General features: G+C 42.0%; 1 protein-coding gene across 1 annotated transcript in view; it reads right to left on the minus strand.

Annotated features, from left to right (window-relative positions):
* usta (uronyl 2-sulfotransferase a) overlaps positions 1-20,952 on the minus strand; it is a 50,471-nt gene that overhangs the window by 28,099 nt on the left and 1,420 nt on the right. The window lies entirely within an intron of this gene.

The raw sequence follows: 20,952 nt of genomic DNA on the forward strand, positions 1-20,952 counted from the left end.
TACGAGACGCCAGATGAGTCATCGGGTGTCTCTAACTTTGAAGAAGTAGTTGTTAAATGAAGCCAAAGCTCCAAAGCAAAGTGAAACAAGTCAAGTGAGGAACTGTGAGCTGGCAAAGTATCCACATGTGGAGTAAAAGAGAATCGCCTGGTTTAAACCCAGGCAGGATTCCTGAATATAAAGTTGAAGGGAAAAGTATTCCCATCATTGTACGAATCAAATTTGCCAGCACAGCACAGAGACTGATCTCCAGGTGCATGATATGGGGGGTGATTTTGCGGTAAAATCAATAACATTTTAGGTGAGTAAAGTACTACTGTTTGAGTCATTGTATCTTTTCTTTTTTTTTTTCTGATTTCGAAAGGATCATAAGTCAGAATCTGCAAATACTAGTAATTACAGGATCTGATACTCTCAGGGATATCCGGTAAACCGCAGCTCTGTCAGCTAATTCTGAACGACTTACTTCCTCTTTAGTGAGCACCAGAGTGCTTGAACAGTTTGTAAGTACCTCGTCTCAGCTTGTGGATGTGTGGACTTGGCACCAGCTGTCTTGCCAGCTTTTCCTTATGATAAAGAGCCTGCATGGACATTTTGACTGAGCAGTGATTTTTCCCACACACCCCTACACAAGTGGTCAAATGGACCTTTTAAATCTCACGAATATATTGTTAAAGACTGCTTAATAATTAAACAACAAGACCCATTGGAGCGGGGCGAGAGGGGGAATCTTCCTGCGCACACATGTTATTTAAAAAAACAGCTAAAGATGCTTAGGAAAGCAAAGGGAGGTCGGTTACAACATTGATTTCTATGTGTGTACACGACATTCATTTCAAGAATTATATTGTGTTAGACGACAAGCATATGGAATGTTTTTAATACAAATTTACACGTTGTCTAGTCAGCAACACTTAAAAAACAGATCAAATATGTTTTTAGTCAAAGTTCAAAAAGATGTATCCGGATCCAGATGTGTAAATGCAGCGTGCATAATGAATGCCTGGGTCCCACAAATATGCACAATCACCACTTGTGACAAATGTGTCAAACACAACTGGAACTTGAATGGTTTCACAGAGTAGTTGGTTGTATGATGTTGCGCAATTAGCACTGGCAAGATGTTCTCTTTCCATAAATACACGTTACTGTGTCTGTCATCCAGTCATTTTATGGATAAGAAATGGCTGTCCAATTAACACTGTAACTGTGTACATAATGGTATGGAGCAAACAATATGGTAAATATAAATTGATAGAATTACAACTTAGTTTATGAATTAAATACATATTTAAATACTTAATAGTACAAAACCTATACTTTGTGGTTTGTACCAGTGTTTTTATCTTAACTGGGAGCTTTAACTGTAATAGTCTGTAAATTTACCACCACATTGGTTTGGCTGCAAAGAGGACAGAAGGTTCTCCCTGAGTGAGAAAAGCCAGAAATAACACAACCTGCTTTAATTGTTTGTTTACAATACAGCTCCCTTGGCCCTGAGCCTCAACCGAGCCAAATCAGTTGGTTTTTTTTAAATCTCTTTTTTTGGCAACACAAGCTTGTTTATCACTTTTTCCTGCTCTTGATCGTCTTTACAGAACCGAGTGCCGACCAACAATATGTCTTGTGAAGAGCCACAACTATCTGATATGAACCGTCATCTTTTTCAGCTGAATTGAAATATTTTCCACAAAAAAAAAAAACCTTCTTGTTTTGAGATGTAACTGGTAACTATTGGCAAATTATACAGGAAATGGAAAGACAAAAAGGATTATGCTCTGTTTTTATAACTCATTTTATCATGACAACACCGAAAACGGACAACAGCCGGTTGTGACAACTTTAAACAATCCACACCCCTGTTGTAGGATTCAGTGGTGATGCTGCTGAGTCACAAATGAGGCCTGCTATAGATAAATATGGAAAAACACACAGAGCTGGGTGCACATTCATGCCGAGCTGCACAATCATCACCAAATCAGATATCTTTAGACTGTTGGTGGACCACATCTTAACATTTTTGTTGGCCTCAAATGATGTGAGGATGAAGGGTTGTCTTTCTGCCCACTGTGAAAAAACTAAACAGTGGTCATTAAAAAGACGAATGGTGAGCAACTCCTGCTGTTACATGACAAGAATTATTGCTTTATATTGTTCAACTGTTCCACACGAATGCGAGGAAAAAGAAAATGGTTCATGGCCTCCTCCCACTGTGGGTGATTCCACACCGAGCGCTGTCAGCTATCTGCTTGCTTTAGGTTGCATGCTTGGATGTGCATGTAGCCACCGAGAACGCCTGGAATCCGGAAGGCCGGCCATGTGCTCGATCACGGTAGCACGCTGTAACCCCACGGCCGAGGACACACATATGAAACGCATCGTCATCAAAAAACAATCACATCTGTGAAGAGCTGGAATGAGGCCACTAACTAGTGCATCAGAACTTAAAGGAACAGTTTGGAATTTGGGGAAATACTCTCATTAGCTTTCTTGTTAGCATTCTCATGTATGTGTGCTAAATATGATGGAGGAGCTTTACGTACAGACTGTAAACAGGTGTAAACAGCCTGGTTCAGAGGGAGACACTTCTGATTTATTAGATGTAGAGGTGCTGGTGTGCTGACTTGAGCTTTTCCTTAGTGTTTCCTGTTTTTATGCCTAGAGAAGAAATAAGACAAAAACTACCAGATGAAGAAGGGATCAATAAGAGCCAGTGAGTTACTACAGAGTACCAGAATTCCTCTGGGTTTTCTTGTGACAGAAGATTCAGGAAGAACAGCTGCTGTAGTCTGCGGCACGGCAAGGAAACGACAAAAAATGAAGAAAAAAAATCAGGGATAGCAAGGGGAAGAATGAGAGACGGCAAGAGGGAAACGGGAACAAATTGTTATCAAATCAGTTTGAGAGCTCTCTGTGGAGGTCAGCAGAAGAAGATGAATTGCACTATCTGTCATCCATGGCTTCCTCATCGGCCTGAAATGCCTTCAACAGAGAAAAAACATAATGATTCCGCCAGGAAGCACAGAATCCTACACACGCACGCACAAACACACAGAGTGCTGTATATACCGCACAAGGACGTAACAAAATACTTCTTCGAAAATAAAAACCAACTGTCTCATGATTAATGTTAATATTTGTGAAAGGTAATGAAAGTTAGGAACTCATACAAAACACAAAATAATGGTTATGTTATGCTTATTAATATCTGGTTGTGCTGAGATTGAATAGTATTGCTTCCTGACAGGAAGTGCTGGCCCAGGGGCTCGACCAGCTGTGAGAAAGACCCTTGTCATATGGCCGATGACAGGAGATGCATTCCTCTGTATATTGTTGGAAACTTTGACAGGACTTTAATCATAACAACGTGCATGTCCCTGTGTGTATGTGTCAGCCATGTGCGAGTCAAACATTCACAAACAGAAGAGCTATTTATTTGGATGCCTCGTGTCTCAAATCTGACCTTTGACCTCTTTCTGTCGCTGCCTATCGGCAGCAGCCCTGATCAGACTTTACTCACCAGCGAGCAGCGCTGCTGCATGGCCATTCAGAACCAACAGACCGCATAAAGAGACCCTCTGTGGTGCTAAATCTCACACTCAAGTGAGGGACAAAAGAGAGGTGGAGGAGAGAGAGGCCGTTAAAGACAAACATAAAGGTTTGGGGAAGATAAAGGAGAGAGGTAGACGACAAGCGATGGTCACTGGAATTATTGAATAGAAAGAGAGTATTACTGCCCCCCCCAAAAAGTTGGAATAGCTTTCTGGACAGCCTTGTCAAAACTGAGATTGTGTCATAAATGATATCTACGGGAAAAAAAGGGAAAGCGCCACACAATGTGTGACTGTGGTCCACTGAAGTGTGCTACTTTTCGCATGGGCCCTGACAATAGACCTTTATAGGACTGTTACACTGTTCTGTTTGACACAGAGAGGTGTGATTTCAGCACCGTGATGATCCATTCCAGACACATGGTGTATTATTCCAACACGTGAAGGTCGGTCACTGTCACTTGCTGTACTGTAAATAACAAGACATATGAGAAATGCAATGGATGATTTTGATGTTAATATCTATTTCAGTCCATCTTATATTCTTAATAGATCCAATACCCCACATTAAAGTTCACAAATTCATTGTTGAATGTATTTAAAACGTCAAAATAATGTAAAAGAAAAACGATGCTGCATTATGTTTCAATGCAGAAGTCAAATGTTTCCTTTTATAAACCATGAGTAAAAAAATTTACCCATTCACTGATGTTCTCTGGCATAAAAAACAATACAATCTAAAAGCCACGGCCGATATATTCCAAAACATCATCATCATCATCATGATCATCATCATCACTTGGACCACAGTTGCACAAAGTCTGTGAAAATAGGAAATACAATTCGGTGGAATGTATCACAATAAAAAATGGATGTGCAACAGTGCATAAACTAGACAGAAAAGGCTGCCTCCACAATAAACCCCAAACCTAATTGTTGCAATTTAATTTTCATAAATAGGCACATTCTACATAAACTCACAGAAACAATCGCCAGTACAATCGTACTCTCTGAGAGTCCCATCCAAAGCATATGCAAATGAAGAGACATCTTCACAAATGCGATGCCTCACACAAGCATCAACTTGGTAAGCTACAAACATGTTTGCGTTTCTCAATGTGCAATACGCTGAGCTCACAGGGTCACTTTTCTGTAAGACCGGGTGCCAGAGTCAGAAATGTTTCTCCTCACAGCCGACAGGAAGTCAGAGTGGGAGCAAGGCCAACACGAGTCACATCGACATCGTGCCCAAATGCCACGGACTTTTCCACAAATGTTCAATAACTGATTTATTTGAATGATATATTTGTTTTTACTTCAACCCCCAAATGCATAATCATTATAATCATATTGTCATATAATATTTATTAGTACATAATTACCAGTTTGGAAGAATGAAACTCTTCCAAACCATGACTCTCTCTCTCCACCTGTGTTTGACTCCTATTCCATACACATCAGTGGTGTACAGACGCAATGGTTGCCAGCGTGCTCGAGCTTTGTATGTGTGTTTCTATAAGGAAAAGCTTATAATATCCATACGTGCAGGCACACTCACTACTTTGCATGTTTCGGTTGTGTGTACTTTTTCACATGTAGGACCGGAGTCCGAAAAACCTCAAACTAATGACACGTGTGGATGGTGGCCTCCGAGCCTGCATCATCTGTTACATAAATACTCACTTGACGGAAACGACTGTCAGGCTGTCCATATTGTTCAGTGCCAGGTTAAACCGCTGCTGGACAGGGACGCTGCCACGCCCTTGCTTTGTGCTCAGTCCTTTCTGGACGTGATACGTCAAAGACGGTGAAAATATTTTTTTTATATAAAGGGTGTGAGGGGCGTGAGGGGTGTATGTGTGTGTGTGTGTTAGATTTGGAAAAACAATGAAAAAGGTGCACATGTACATGTGAGAGCCTTAAGAGGGGTGGGTGTGCCTGTAAGTGTGCAAAGACATTTTACAGTGCCCGTTACCAGAAGCCACAGGATGTGCGTCTGCAGCAGACCACCTTGTACCCCATGACATCACCATAGTGCCTCCTGAAATTCCACACACATCTGCACATGCGCACACACACACACACACACACACACACACACACACACACACACACACACAGTTCCTGAGACTTTAGTTTCCCCCCACATCAGGTGCCAAAGGAAGGGCATTTGCCATGTGTTGAGCACATGTTGGTGACGGTGATCCGCTCCAGTGAAGAGGAGAACTTTAACACACTTTTTGAAAAGCAGTTGAGGCATCATTAATAATGCTGACATGATTAAAACATGTTAACTGTCTACACTAAAGCATCCTGACTAAACCACTCTCTTTTTTATATGGAAATAAAAACGTTTTATTTAACTGAAGTGAACAATCAAAGAGTAGTTGTGCTGTTTGAGCAGATTGGTGATAATGCAGTGACAGGCGTTTGGCACGTCACTGGAACACAGTGGCCAGAAAGAGTGCAGAGAGCAACAACCGAGCAACAAACAACAGATGGCAGCTCTCATTTCCAAGGACAGCAAAAGTATTTATAGATGAAGCCTTTTAAACAGGATTCGCACTGCAGTAACAAGGCATTTTAAAACCAATCCGACATCATCATGAATCAGTGATTTGACCGCTGCGACAATAATAATCACACCCAAATACTTAAAACCTGTGGGTTGGTTTATGCACACCATGCATACATGGAGAGACAGTTAGAGCTGTGGAAACCTTGGACACATATTAGGCTTCCTATGTGAGCAGCTACTGACTGTGCAGGAACAGTGAAGAAATGCATGAGCTCTGATCCAGCTTCAGAAGCACAGGAAGGTGTATCCCAGCCTGCTCAGAGCGGAGCAGATGTTTGATTGGATGTCAGAGCTGAGATGTGGCTTGTCCGCACAAGCAGCTCAGATCCATTACAACAACAACCGTGTTACGTCTCGGCACAGTAGTTTTTCCAAATCATCAACTCTTCCTTTTTTTCCCCCAGACATGAAGTTGTTTAGTGCCGAACTAATGAAACTATTAAATCACAACTATCAAGGAAATCAAGTGTTGGCCAGACAAAGGATTTTAAATCAAATCAAATGGAAATGACATGCAATGAATGCGCAATTTCAAGCAGTATAATATATATGTATGTTTTTTATTTAACTTGTTTTTGCTGCTGGAACCGTTGGACATCCTGGATAAATACTTCAAACGCATAATGTAGACCCATCTGTCTGCTTCTCTTTAAAGGTGCTTTTTTTTTTGTTTTCCAAAAGTTAGATAATATCTACCGACCGAGTGAGTTCCATGGTCGCTCTGACAGGATTGATGAGTGGCAGTGTGAGGGGCGGGGCTTGGCAAGGGGCGAGCTGGTTGGACCCTGTTGCCACGTTTAATAACCACTTTGGAATTTGTGCAAAAAGACAAACATAAAAATGTTTATTCAAACAATATGTACTTAAGCTGCAATAACATATTAAAAGTGGTTAGGATAAAAAAAATTGATAAAAAAAATATTCAGTAAGCTTATAATGGCAAATAATGATATTTCAGCATGTTTGTTTTAACACAACACTTGCGTGAGCTACTGAGCGTGACAGCTTTTATACACATTTTTACTTATTGTGCAATACTATGAGGAAATATGCACCTATCAAAGGTCATTAGGAGCCTAATTTTCTTCATAAAGATGTGTCCTAACATGTGTAGTCCTTCTCTGTTTCTGTCATCAGGGGCAGAGGCAGGGTCGAAGGTGCTAAATCTCCCTTTGCCTCTGCTGTGTTAGGGCAGGGTTACATAATATATCACGTCTTGGTTAGAGGCAGCACACTGAGACCCTGTGCTAAACTCTCCCTACAGGCACCCTGCTGAGGCACACTCTCTCTCACCTTCACACACTCTTATATATAGCTACTGTACACATGCAACCCAAGGCAGAGACAGACAGACAGACACACACACACACACACACACACATACACACACACACACACACACACACACACGCACACACACAGCACACAAGCCAATGCTGTTTATTCATGCTAATACAGGGCTGGTAGAGCTCCACGGTGTTAAGGTGAGGGAGACTCTCTCACCCTTGACTGGCCTCTCGGAAACGTGGGCACGACTTCAAATCCAGACCAAACACTAGCTCACAGAGAGCGGCTGCGGCAGGACATAACTAGCTTTCATTCATAAACACCATTTGACGGCCATCTCATTGTCATTTGAGGGCCGGCGTGAGGATTAACTCTCGATCACGGTCGGGCAGTCTGCCTTTTGAATGGCGAGCATTCATTCATGGTCTGGGACTGGCATGCATGAATCCAGTTTCCACACATTTTTGTTAAAAGAATATTGAGATCGAATGGGAGCAGAAGGACCCAAAAAGAAATGCTGGAATTAAAAACTCGACCGCAACCACACCCGGTTTTCACCTCATTGGTTTAGTAAGAGTTTGATCCAGGCTACATTTGAAACCTCAATGTCTCTGACATTCAAGAGACTTAAAGCACCAAACCACTTAACATCACAGCTCATGCATTTGTCCAACTGCGTTTGTGGTCACTCGTGATCATTTTTGCTCTTTCGCTGCCAGTCACAGTTCACAAACTAAGACTGTCTTTCCTGGCCTGTAATCAATGTGTCATTTTGCTTTCAGCTCTGTCTATAAATACACAAGCAGAACTCTGTTCTCCTCGTTAGGACTCCGGTCTGGGAGATGACATTATCGGAGGGATTAAGACTACGAAGGGATAGAGATAAAGAAGGAGAGGAGAGATGAAGGAAGTGAAAAGGTAAAGGATACGGCTAACGAGAGAACAATGTGGGAGGAGGTTGGTCTACTCTTCCACCTGTTTCCATTAAAGCATCTCGGTGGGGCAGCGCAGCCGGGAAAGCTGGGAAATGTCTTGTGGGGAGAAAAACCCACATGGGCCCAGTTTCTGCTGGCCCTTCAACCCCTTTATTTAGACCACTGGGATCCTTTACTCTTATAAATAGACAGGCAGCAGCTTGTGTGCCGCACGCTATATTAATATATGTTACGCACACATGTGTCAGCAATGTGTGTCTATGGATTAATGAATAAGGGTATTGAAGATTGGCACAGGTCGGAGGTTTACTACTACTGAACTATGAGTACATTTACACATTTTACTGAGGATAACTTTTAGGTACTTGTACTGTAAATGTGTTTTTAAATTGATTCATATAAATGCTCTACACCATTTCATTTTTAAAGTGTTATACTTTGCAGATTAAGCTTGTATTTCTAAATGTATTTATTTTTTTTAAATTATTTTGATGTGTGGAAAAGACAGTATATACAATAAATAAACTGCTCCACCTCAACAATAAACTGCAGCTAAATGTACTGCCATTATTTTTATATTGAGGTACATTTGTTCAGGATATTAACTTGTAATTAAGTCTCTTTTTTGGGATTGTCGGATTGCAATTCTCATTTTACTACTGTACAAGATCTGAACACTACACTCACCACTGGTTAACCGAGCTTCTTTCTTGTTTTGTGAAGCAAGCGTACGTCAAACTGAAAATGGCTTCTCTTCTCATTGTCATGTCCAGATGTTGTGGTCAATAAATTATGGTCATTGTAGGTCACTGGCACGATTTCAGCGCTGGATTCTTTTGTTTAACTACACCAACAGGAAACACCAGGCACATAAATCCAACATGGTGCACCGTAACACCAGAAATAAACAAAACGCACAGATTTTTTTCTGAATGTTTTGTATGTTTACTACTCGCTATAGCGCACTGGGCTGCTCCATGTGAGTGCAGGCTCCAGCTGAGCGTCGCCTTGAAGATCGAGGCACTCTTTAATTTAGCAATGTGGGCTACTCTACGCTAGCCGGCGGTCAGCGGTTCGCTTCAGCCCTTCTGAAACACCTCATTAGAACAGAGCGGCTAATTATAGACAAGCTAACGCTGAGCTGAACGCTAGAGCCACGAAACACAACAACCTGCTATGAAACATACAAGAAAGAGATAGAAGGGTTGTTCAGGTCTTCTTTGGAGCCAAGGGCACACACTTGCATAAGGAAGATACATGAGGATGGGTTACAATTTAAGTTAAGTTGCCTTCAGAGAGTTGTTGGAGAGCCAATAGAGAAACTTTGTGGAAATGGACAGTAATGTTTGCCAATAATCCCCAAAGGCTATGATCTTTTATGTTTACTATATGAAGTCAACTACGTGTTCTCTAAAGCAAAATGCATGACTAGACATTCAAAAAAAGTGGTTTTTCCCTCTTAAGACAGCAAAACAGCAGCTATTTACACCAACGAATTATATAAATCTGTCAAGTATCTTTTGGCATCTTCATTTACAACAAGTTTTACTGGACTGCAATCAGCGGACTTTGGAAGTTTTCCTCCCTAAAGCACTTCCACAAGCATATACAAATATAAGAATGTGCCCACTCAGTATCGCTGCCGTGGTAATGCTTGTTTACACATTGGTCGGCAAACTCTCTCTCTCACAGATAAAATACGCGTAAACAATAAACACATGCACATGAATGGGCACGCAAAGCGGTGAAGGAAGATGCAGCGGAGCTCAGGGAGACAGAGGTTTGGAAACCCTGCAGCTGCATGTGTAATGGAACTGCATGTAGTGATTAGAGACACAGCCAATGTACCCAGTGGCATGGCTCTGTGTGTGTGTCTGTGTGTGTGTGTGTCGTACACATTTACGGCAGTGTAGGACAACATAAAGGCTGCATCTGTTCGCTCAGAGTTTGCTCTTCAGGAAAGAATTTTCCTTGGAAGTTTTTTTTTTTGCAGACTTCCAGAGGAGGAAACTCGAGGAGGAGGAGAGAAAAGAGAAGAGAGACATGGCAGGAAGATGTATAGGGAGAAAGTGTCCAAAGGAACAGTTGAGAGGCTGGGTAAACAGTGGAAGAGAGCGTGGCAACTCTTTGGGTGAAGAATTGTGGTAAAGAATTAGCACGGCTTTCGCCGCAGTAATGGATGGATTTACAGGACAGGCAGGTCCAACTGGCACACATTCAGCACAGGCCGAGCCAGACTGGTGCAGCAGGAAGGTGCTGCTGGGCCAAGGAGCAGGCAAGTAGCTCTGGGCCGGGCCAGTGGAAACTCTACACAGTGAACCGGGCCAGACAACTGATGGCTTTTCAAGGGGCGTAGCAACACTGTGCTTGTTAGTATCAGACCCAAACTATAGGATTACACATTTTACCTCAAGAAGTTCATCTTTGGGCATAAAATGAACTCTTGTTAATGTCGGTGGAGATACAAGTTTATTTTAGCGGGTCTACATTCCTGAACTTCTACGGTTGGTCTCAAAGTGACCACAGTAAAACGTTTAAATTTCAGTCTATCACTTTTTCTTTCAAACACACACACACACTAGTCAAACGCAACCCCTCCAACCATGTAATTAACACCACTAACCACACCTCCTGACTCCTCTGCTGAACCAATAAGAATAAGGACTGAACCTCAGTCTTGACCAGACAGGAAAGAGAATAAATTCTTGGAAGCTGGGCGTTTGTGTGTCTTTGGATCAAAACTTTGTTCACTTTGGACTGTGTTGCTTTTACTCAAGATATCTCTTCAAAACATCTGGAAAATGTGGTTTCTCCAACAGACCAGAACATTTGTTCAGGGTTATAGCTGCAGCTTAGAACTGTTGCACTGCATTACATCTCGGTTGCCACTTTAGCGGTCGAAGGATCTGATGTTTGGGGAGTAAACACAAAGAAAAGGCGATCTAGATAATGAAGAGGTTATACGTGTGACAGGTGATAGCAGGGTGTGGATTTTAGCACAAGCCTCACTTTTGGGGGGTATGATGTGCCATCTGTCACAATTTGCAACGCTTTCTTCACATGGAAGATGGCTGTTGAGTGTCAAAAAGAGAGGAAGACAGAGAGAGAAGTGCTGGGAGACAAAGATGGGTTTCAGAAGAGGAGAGCACATTTTGGGACAGAGGTGTGAGATTTGGATGAGGTGAGGTTTGCTCTCCACGGAGGACGATCACATTCCTTCTGAATATTTCAAAAATGCTTTTCAGGCCAACTTCAGTGTGTCCACCCCCTTCTTTTGCCATCAATACATAATCTGTCTCAGACCAGACAAGGAGCTCCAAAGCAATGAAATATCTTAATTCTCTAAGGTAAGTGACAGTAACGTTCCACCTGTAGAAAGCAGGGACAGAAAGAGTCTCGATTGAGACTGTAATAGTATTAAGATGTCCTGTCTTTTGTGATGTTGAATGCAGCACAACATGCCATAGAGGCATAGTGAGTTAAAACAAATAATTGCCTCAGTCTTAAAGTTAGTAAAAGAGAAGCAAAAAGTGAGAACATTAAGATTAATCTACAACATATTTCACTACAAAGTATTTTTAAAACGTAGATTATCCATCACCTCATGGAATGCGCTCACACTTTTTGCAGATTCCTATTAAAACCCTGTCAGCGTGAACATACTGCGCTGTCACTGGTGTCAAGAAGCAGTAAAAGAGTAACAATAACTAAAAGTGAGCTGCATCCCCTCCTAAAGGCTGTCAACGCTTCTGGTGATCATTTTAAAGTAATTGTGTAACCGACACAGCAGCCTGAAGTAGACAGGTAGCACTTCAGGCTGAGTGACAGGCAGAAATAAAGACCTGTTGCCGAAGGCTTCGTTTGTACGGGGAGGGTAGGTGGGGTTTGGAATACAACTGTCTGACTTTCTTTATTTCAGTTGGCCTTCAGATATGTGGCGTGGCTTTGTAAAAACTATTTTGTCCCAACAAAAATAAATGCCTGCTTGCCAGCTTGTGTGAAGAGTGTTTCTTGTAAAATAACTAAAGTCAGGGTGTAAAACATAGACCAGCCCTCAGACTAAACAATGGAAAATGTTGCTGTGCAATGGAATAAAAATGGAATGTATATAGTCAATTGCTTGCAGCAGTGGCATATTATGAATGAAACTATTTAATCTTTTGTGTAAAATGAGCAGCAGCTGAATGAGCATGAATTGATCTCACGGTATTTCCTTAATCGGAGTCCGGTCCTATTTCTTTCATCTAAGACCAATATTTTAAAGGCATTTCTATATGCATGCACTTTCACACGTGTAAGAAATATGTCTCAGAAAAATCACACACATTTACATTATCTTTTATGTTTTGTAGTCAGGGATTGTTTTTGTGTGCAAATGGGCCTGTGAAGAGCAGATGAAAGACCTCCATAATCATGAAGGCTGAAGGTTGTAGAACATGATAATCTATGTTTTGGTCTTGGAAACCCCCACAGCTGAAATTGGCCTGGAGCCTCTGGCAACTACACATTTAGTAATTGTACAACTTGTTGCCTCCTACAATTAAAAACAACAGCAGAACTAGCATTTGAATGAATAGGCTACATAAAAAAAAAGAAAAAAAAGAAAAAGCATCTTCTTTAGTCATGTTTCTGGTCATTTCAAGAACTGAAGTATACTATTCCCTCTTCTTTAAACCTTGTTTTGGTCTCCACCAACTCCTGAGGGACATATCAAGCTCTAGCTGCTAAATGCTTAACTATGTTTACTGACTAGTTGCTAACTTTGCAGTTAAAGTTGTGCAAAACACAACTTCAACAGTTGGTTAAAATAACTACAACAGAGTTGAACACCAGTCAGGCGACACTGTCATTATCAATGGAGTTGTCTGGAAGTGATCTCTTTTCCATGAATATAATCATGTGACCCAGTGTTATTAGACAAATATTAATTGTAGTTGCGTTAATGAGCAATGATATACTCTGCTATACAAAATGACTTCTGCAAATACCTTCAGTTTCTAGAAAACTGCTGAAACCAGAAGGGGAATATGTTATATACAACTTTAAAGTGCAAGGCAATACATTTCCCAAAAACCAGCACGTAGTGGTTTTAACAACTTGGGTTGGGCATTTCTGCTCTATCTTCCCTGCTGTATATTTTCAGCTGCTATTTTAAACCACTATATATTTTTCCTATTGCCATGAAACGAGGCTAGCAGACAGCGCTGTGGTAACCTTCCTCAGAATAAAGATAGAGAGAATTCCTCGAACAAAGTTTGTCACTAACCACCGGGCAACATGTTTCCTCTTTAACAACCAATTACTTGGCTTCAGGCTGTGTGTTTGCCACCCTGGACTCTGATGAAAAAGTCACACACCAGTTGTTGAATCAAATTGGAAAATAATTGCTTGACTTCAGTGACCACACAGACCTGCTGTTTGAGGACAAATGTATATGTGGCCAACGGAAGAGAAACAAGAGCCCAACATGTTGGGTGTTCTGCGGTAATAAACAGAGGAATGTGGAGTGCTTCAACCCTCGCCAAAGCAAACAAAGAAACTTCCCGAATAGGCCAAAAACACCAAGGCACAGCTGATCCAAAAATCAACAGCACTCGCAAAGTACACTGCAATTATTCTGTTTTTCTAATTCTGTCATGAAAGGACCCTGATTCAGAGTAGAGGTCTCATCCCCTCTGGACGAACAGGGCAGAGCTGATTTAGGGGCGGGGCTTCCAGTTTAAAAGTTGTAAACGGACACCTAATTTCCTCAAAGGACCTCTATTTATATTGGCACTGATCTTTTAAATTATGGGATATACGTAGTCGCCTCCTTACAGGCATCGACCAGGGTCCCACCCAGTGGCTGTGGGTCTCCCACCCGTTCACGCACCACAGGAGCTAACATAAAAGTCACCACAAGCAGTTATCATCAGTGAGTTGGAAACCCCTTAACGGCACAAAGTTCCTAAAAATAACCCCCTTCTGAGCTGATGTATATGTGTTCTTGACTATATGGAGTACAAAAGGCTGTAATAAATAGACTGAAGCTTTGGGCTGTGTGGAACATCATACCTCACTTTTACATCATTAAGTTGGGCTGTAAAAGGAATAGTTTGTCATTGTGGGATTTTGCTTACTGTCTTTCTTGGTAAAAACAAAATAGAAGATAAAAACATTTAGAAATAGTTTGAATGTTCAGGACATACAATAATTTGTTCTTGTACATAATTAGTTAAAAGAGCAATACCACTCCTTTATCTTTCTGTGAAAGGCCAGCAGATGGTTAGCTTAGCATAGCATAAGGCTAGCCTTGCTCTGTCAAATCGAAACAAAGTCTACCTACCAGCACCTCTAATGCTCACTAACTAAAAGGTTATGTCTTGGTTGTTCTAAAGAATTATTTTAATCTATATTGAGGTTAACATTCAAGACTAAAGATAAGCATAAAGAAACATCCAACCCTGCTCAAAAATACACCCACAAGCACCTCTACATCCAAAATAGTAACGCAATACACCTGAAACCAATATTTAAAAACAGTTTTTAGTTTTGTTTAAAAGAGAAGGATGTTGCAAAAATACATATTCCTTCATGTTGTCTGACTGCCAAAGAATATTTGATCACAGGCTGAAATGCTTAAAATGTAATTTTGAAGAGAAGTGTTAATCTCAGTAACTGAACCCAAATGTGTAGAACAAGAACATCCATGGTGACTATTTATGTGTCCTAATTTGACGAATCCCTTCCAGGCATTTGTCAGAAGCAGAAGCCTTAAACACGCAGTACAATGGCACAGCGCACACACCATGGGCCACAAAAGTATCTAAGGTTTCTCTTCGGTTATAACCATCACTGCTCAGCATGCCTTGAACAGCAGTTTAATAGCGTTGGCACATTGGTCTTTGTTTTTTTTCCCATCTGCTCTCTTTTACTGTGGTGAAAGCAAATGCACTAATGGAGGACAATTATCCTGTGTTGTTTTAGTGTGTGCCTGTCTCTCTGGAGAGGCCAATAGCAGCCTCTCAGGCATAGAGATGCTAATTGGTAATGCTAATTGCCGCCATTATGTAATCATGGGGTTAACGTGAAGCTATTTTTTTAATCATTTCCTATTGTAATTACCAAAAAAATAAGGAAAGCAAAACATCTTCGTTTATTTTATCATCCATTGGCCGCATGCAGAATCAAATGACTATAACAATCCTAAAATATAAATCTAGTTTCTGCTTTTGTTTAGCCTTACAATTTCTTACTTTCTTTTCATTCCTTCAGGTAAAAACTAGAATCCCTTTATTGACCCAGAAACCCAATTAACAAGCTGACATGCACGTTAGAAAGCAGGTAAATAAACGGAGTGGCTCGCCTCTGCTCAGCAGGGAGAGCTGCTTGTTTTACCAACCCAGAGGGAATTACACGCCGTCTGATTGTCTTGGCATTTAGGCTGGATGTGACGCCAGTCGGTAGTTGTTTTGGGGTCTGTCGGTAGCGATGCTTAGTTTTCCTCGACACGTCAAACATACTGTCGGAGGAGGGAACGTCGAGAGGAAGTAGGTCAAGTTGTCCTGCCGTCACCTCCTAATGAGCTTCTTCAGCTGGAGGTGTTGGATGGATGCAAATTATTATTCTATCTTCACCCCGTAAACATGAGATTATCTTGGATCAGAAGCCTGGAGGATTAAATAGAAATGTATGTTTGTGCTTTTCTTTGCCACCTCTGCTCAAAGATTGCGGGAGTAAATAACAAAAATGAAATGTAGTTAAGGAATATATATCAGCAGTTTACATTTTTTTCCCACATGACCAACTTCACCCGATGACACACCTGGCAACCCTGTTAGTCCTTTTAAAATGCAGACTGACAGCTTGAGCGGCACTTGCCTGATCGCTATTTCATTTGAAACTGGTAAATTGCCTTAAAGCATGAACTTTATCACTTTGGTCCAAGAGTTGTTGCACTTAAATATGTCAGTTTGAAGAACAAAATCTGACTTGATGAAATAAAGAGCTGGTTTTTAATATCCTCTCACAGGAAGCGGGCGCACTGGTGTGAACTGAGTGGCGAGGTTGCTCCAAAAATCACACTTGTATGTCTGGCTCGCTCAACAAAGCTCTTTGCATCTGTGTAGTTTGTGTGTCAGTTTTCTCACTACAGTCTTCACGTCTACTTGCACATGTCTAAAATACGTACAGTATGTGACTAAATAGTTGTGTGTTTTTAATCACATTCACGCCAACGAGGGCAGCGGGTCAGACTTGAGGTGAGAGGAATATGTGTCTGGAAAAGTGAATAAGTACCCTTCTCTCCTCGTGATTACTATTGTGATATTAAAAGGGTAACGTAACTCTTTTTCAACATGCACCCTATTTTCCTATGTTTATGTTTTTCATTTTTTTTAATTGGTCCAGTATTAAGGGAGAATGATCGCTTGGGGCAACTCCTCACTGCCAACGCACGTCCATTAAAAGTGTTTGTTTTTGTCACGGACAGGCTCAGTTTGTTATTATAAGTCTTTGACACGGGGATAACAACACATAAACATGGAAAAATAGGGTCCTGTTTGAAAAATACCTAATTGCTGCTAAATGGCGAGATCAGTAATTACGAGGGGCGAATGGTACTTCCCAGACTTTGAAGTCACAGACACGCCCACTAACCTCGAGTGTGACACTTTAGCAGCTGCAATACTGGACCAATGTCATATAAATACTCTCGAAACCCATTAGTCACTTCGACACGATGTCAAACGTCACCCTTTAAGAAAGGGATTTGACTCCAGGTCTGACGACAATGTTGCTGCTCCCAGGAGGGCCAGTCTGGTATTCTGTGGACGTGCTGGTATGATATGGTGGCGCAGTCATGTGACACAGTGGTATTTAAAGTCTTAAGTAAAGTTTCAGGTAAAGGTGAAGTAAAGTTTGTTTATCCTGTGTGCTGGATGATAGATAACACCCGCATGCCATTTGAAATGAAGACAAATAACTACGTCTTGGCATCATATGCAAACAGAAAGAGTTCACAGATTTGCGAACACACAATGGATATGAAAAGTTAATTTAATCGAGATTACATCAGCATAACTCTTAGTGCTTGCGTTGAAGGCTTGACAATATACATGCACGTTTCATTAAAGATAATATTGCATGTGTACATTGCATGAACTCAACACCCTGCGTTTGTATTACGCAGGGTAAGCACTAAAAATGGGATTATTATACACACCGTCCAGCATATGCATGTGTGTTATGGTATTATTGGTCCCATCAGTAGGTCTCGTCGTGTTGAGGGCTTTAAAGTCACAGATGTCACTTGTAATCAGCACCACATACAGTAACCCTCACTGTATGTTTGTATGTGTGTGTATGTTTGAGTCCTCCAGATGTCGGGTACAGCGTTAGTGCAGCGTGCTGCGTTGGTCTTCTCCACATGGAGCTGACGGCTTCTTGACCTTCTCACAGCAGGAAACCTTTCACTTTCCTCACCTTCTCCTCTCTCTTATTCTGAATATACATTTGAGTTGATTTAGTAGCACAACTGGTCAACAGCCAAACTAAACTTTATTGGAATTCACTTTCACAGTTTGCTTTCACCATTTCCTGGCCCGCATGGCTGTTAATTAGAGAGAAACTGGAGGCCGGACAGACATCCTGAAGCTTCTTCTGTGTCCACACATACCTATCTAATCCCTAACACCGACCCGCAGTCTACCACTCCACCACTTTGCGGACCAGTTCCTGGCAAGTTACATTAATGGATGTGAGTGTTTTAAGGCGACAGGGTTCTGTTTCGAAGCAGGGCGATGTTTAGCGAGGAAGGCACCAAGTTTGCTCAGTGTTTATGATTTATGTTCGAGAACTGTAACAACACACAAACACAGAGCAAGACCAGTGTGCTTACTCTAAGAGTCCTTAAAAGAACACATTGGAGGACATCAGCGCAATTTATGCTGGTTAATCCTGAAGGATCCAGCTCAGATCCATCTCTCTCAGCTCAGAGGAGCTAGTCGAGGATGACGTGCAATTTCACAGAGCGGTAAAAGTAATTCTTCCTTCAGCACATTCACTTTCCCTGCAATCATGACAATACAGAGAAAACTAGTATAGGAAATGTCACTTTAGAGATATATAGTGTGTGTGTGTGAGGGAAGAGGATGAATGTCGAAAAACAGGCTTCATGGCTTTAAACTCTGGCAGGGTTCTCCCATGTTTCAGTCAGAGACCTTCAAGCCAAGCCAAGCGTCAGGGGGAATTACACTGCCACAGAGTCAGGTGTGATTGTGCATTCACACACACACACACACACACACACACACACACACTCACGCACACACACACATACCGTGCGCACCCAATTTTGCAAGACAGACACGTCACTCATATGGAGGCCTTTAAAGCGGGCTTGGTGGAGGTAATAGCAGTATGTATATGTGTGTTAGAGAGAGATTAAGAAAGTGTGTGAGAGCGTCTCTGACAGGCTGTTGACCCGGGGGCTAAAGGTCTGCACGTGTTAGCTGCTGCAGCTATACGTTGAGTGACACCCTCAAACACCAACCTCCTCGCTGGTGGCCCAAACAAAACAGGGTCTGTTCCCGCTCCAGTGTGCCTGACTAAGAGAAACTCACACACGCCTTGGGCACACCCGCACAAAATCAACCTACAATTCTCTTTCCCATACACTCCCACATTCCCGAGCCCCACCAGGAATCCTCACCTTCATCTTGGCACAGTGCAGCCAAAAGTAACACAACTTAAGGTAAATGAATCAGCTAATCACTGAATGGTTATGTGATGCTCTGGCCTGGCCCTCGCACAAAAACAGTATACATACATTGGAGGATTATTAATGCTGAATATCCTCTTTAGAAGGAGCTTCCCCCTACAGCGTGTGCTGGAGTTTGCCTTCAGTTGCTGCCTCACCGGGCAAGCTGTTCCACTCATCGATCTATGACACAGAGACAGAAGAAGTAGATTGAAGACTGAGAGAGACACAGTGTGTGTGTGTGTTTGTTTGTGTGTGTGTGTGTGTTTGACATGGATGAGGGTGACGGAGAGAAACTGCAGAATATTAGGTTCTTTGCTAAGATAACTTTCCTCCAAGCAGTGACATTTTGCTTCCAGATCATAAGAGTATTCAGAAAACAATATCTCTCTCTGCCTTTCTGCCAGATTCATGATTCTCTCCTGGAAGCTTATCCATCTCTGCCTTTCCCTCTCCTTCCCTTCTCCCACCCAACATCCGACCATTTTAGAATGCAGCGCAAAACTAATTATCAAAAGCCCAACAAATCCATCTTGAAAAACTTTTTTTTTTTTTTTTTTTTTAAACGTATCAATTACTTTAACAGAGTGTAACGTTTTTCAACTTGCAGCCATCCAACACTGGAACAAAGCTCTTTCCCCTCGTCCCTGCAGCATCGTAACAGAGCTAAGACTATTACTCACCCTAACCCCAACGGAGGTGCTCAGTGTGTTTGTGTCACTGTTACATAAGAACCCCCCCCCCCCCCCCCCTCCACCCGCCCCTCCTTCTGAAGTCAATAAAGTATAGAGGAGTCAGTGTGTTTGACAAGGCTCCGGCCCTCAGGGTCTCTGTGCAGTGAAGATCACGTCATGCAGGTGGGCCCAGACACACATACATCCTCTGACAGAGGGATTCCTTGCCCTGATGGTCCACATGTGTTTCAGTGCTGGTGGATTATGACAAGTGCAAATGATGTGTGTGTGTGTGTGTTTACTGATGCTGAAGTGTGTGTGCTAATCGGACACGCATCTGCTTCATCCTGTATGAAAAGGCCTTTGAGATCCAGCTGATAGCTTAATCGTTGGTGTGTTGGTGTGTGTGTGTGTGCGTGTGTGTGTGTGTGGACAGGTTAGAGGGAGCATTCTCCCGGCAGAGTGCTCCTCAGTGAGGAAGTGAGCGGAAAAGACATTAAAGCTGTCCGCTCGGTGCAATTACTCTCAAATACTCAATCGACTGCTGCCATTTCTAAATGACATTCGGCTGCTAAGTTTCATCCGAGTTATACTGCATGGAAGTGTGTCGTGTATATCAGGCAATCAAGTTAGAGGAAAGTATTAACACGCTCCAAATAAAGCTGTGAAACTGGCGTTTGATTTGGTCTGCACAACATTTTTACGTGTTTGATGTGCTGCAAAAACTACGTGTCGAACATATCTGGGTTTATGTCTCGCTACACTGGACCAAATACAAATGATTTTTTGACAGCCAGTGTGCAAACGTGTGTGCGCTTGCTTGTGTCGTACATGTGTCTGTATACAGGAAACATATCTGACCCACAGGATCAGTGGCTGACCTGGTGAGTGACTCTCATTCTGTTCCAGATGTTTATCACCTCATAAAGGCCTCAAGCCCTCCGTGAGAAATAGGTGAGGGACACAACCTCCTTTCAACACATGCACACACTCATACTATACTCACACTCTCTCGCACACACACACACACGCACACACACACAGATTCCAGCCGTGGCAGACATGTTGATAAGAAATCACTCTGAGTCGAGCATCAGCTGGTCGTAAGTCAGTAGAGCAACTAGAAGCATAAACCTCCTTCTTTGTCTCTGGGTACAGCTTAACATGACAGACACAGATCAGACACACG

This window comes from Clinocottus analis, unplaced genomic scaffold (genome assembly GCF_023055335.1).
Source record: "Clinocottus analis isolate CAN_PGR_092001 unplaced genomic scaffold, fCliAna1.0.p SCAF_15, whole genome shotgun sequence".
Taxonomy (NCBI): domain Eukaryota; kingdom Metazoa; phylum Chordata; class Actinopteri; order Perciformes; family Cottidae; genus Clinocottus; species Clinocottus analis.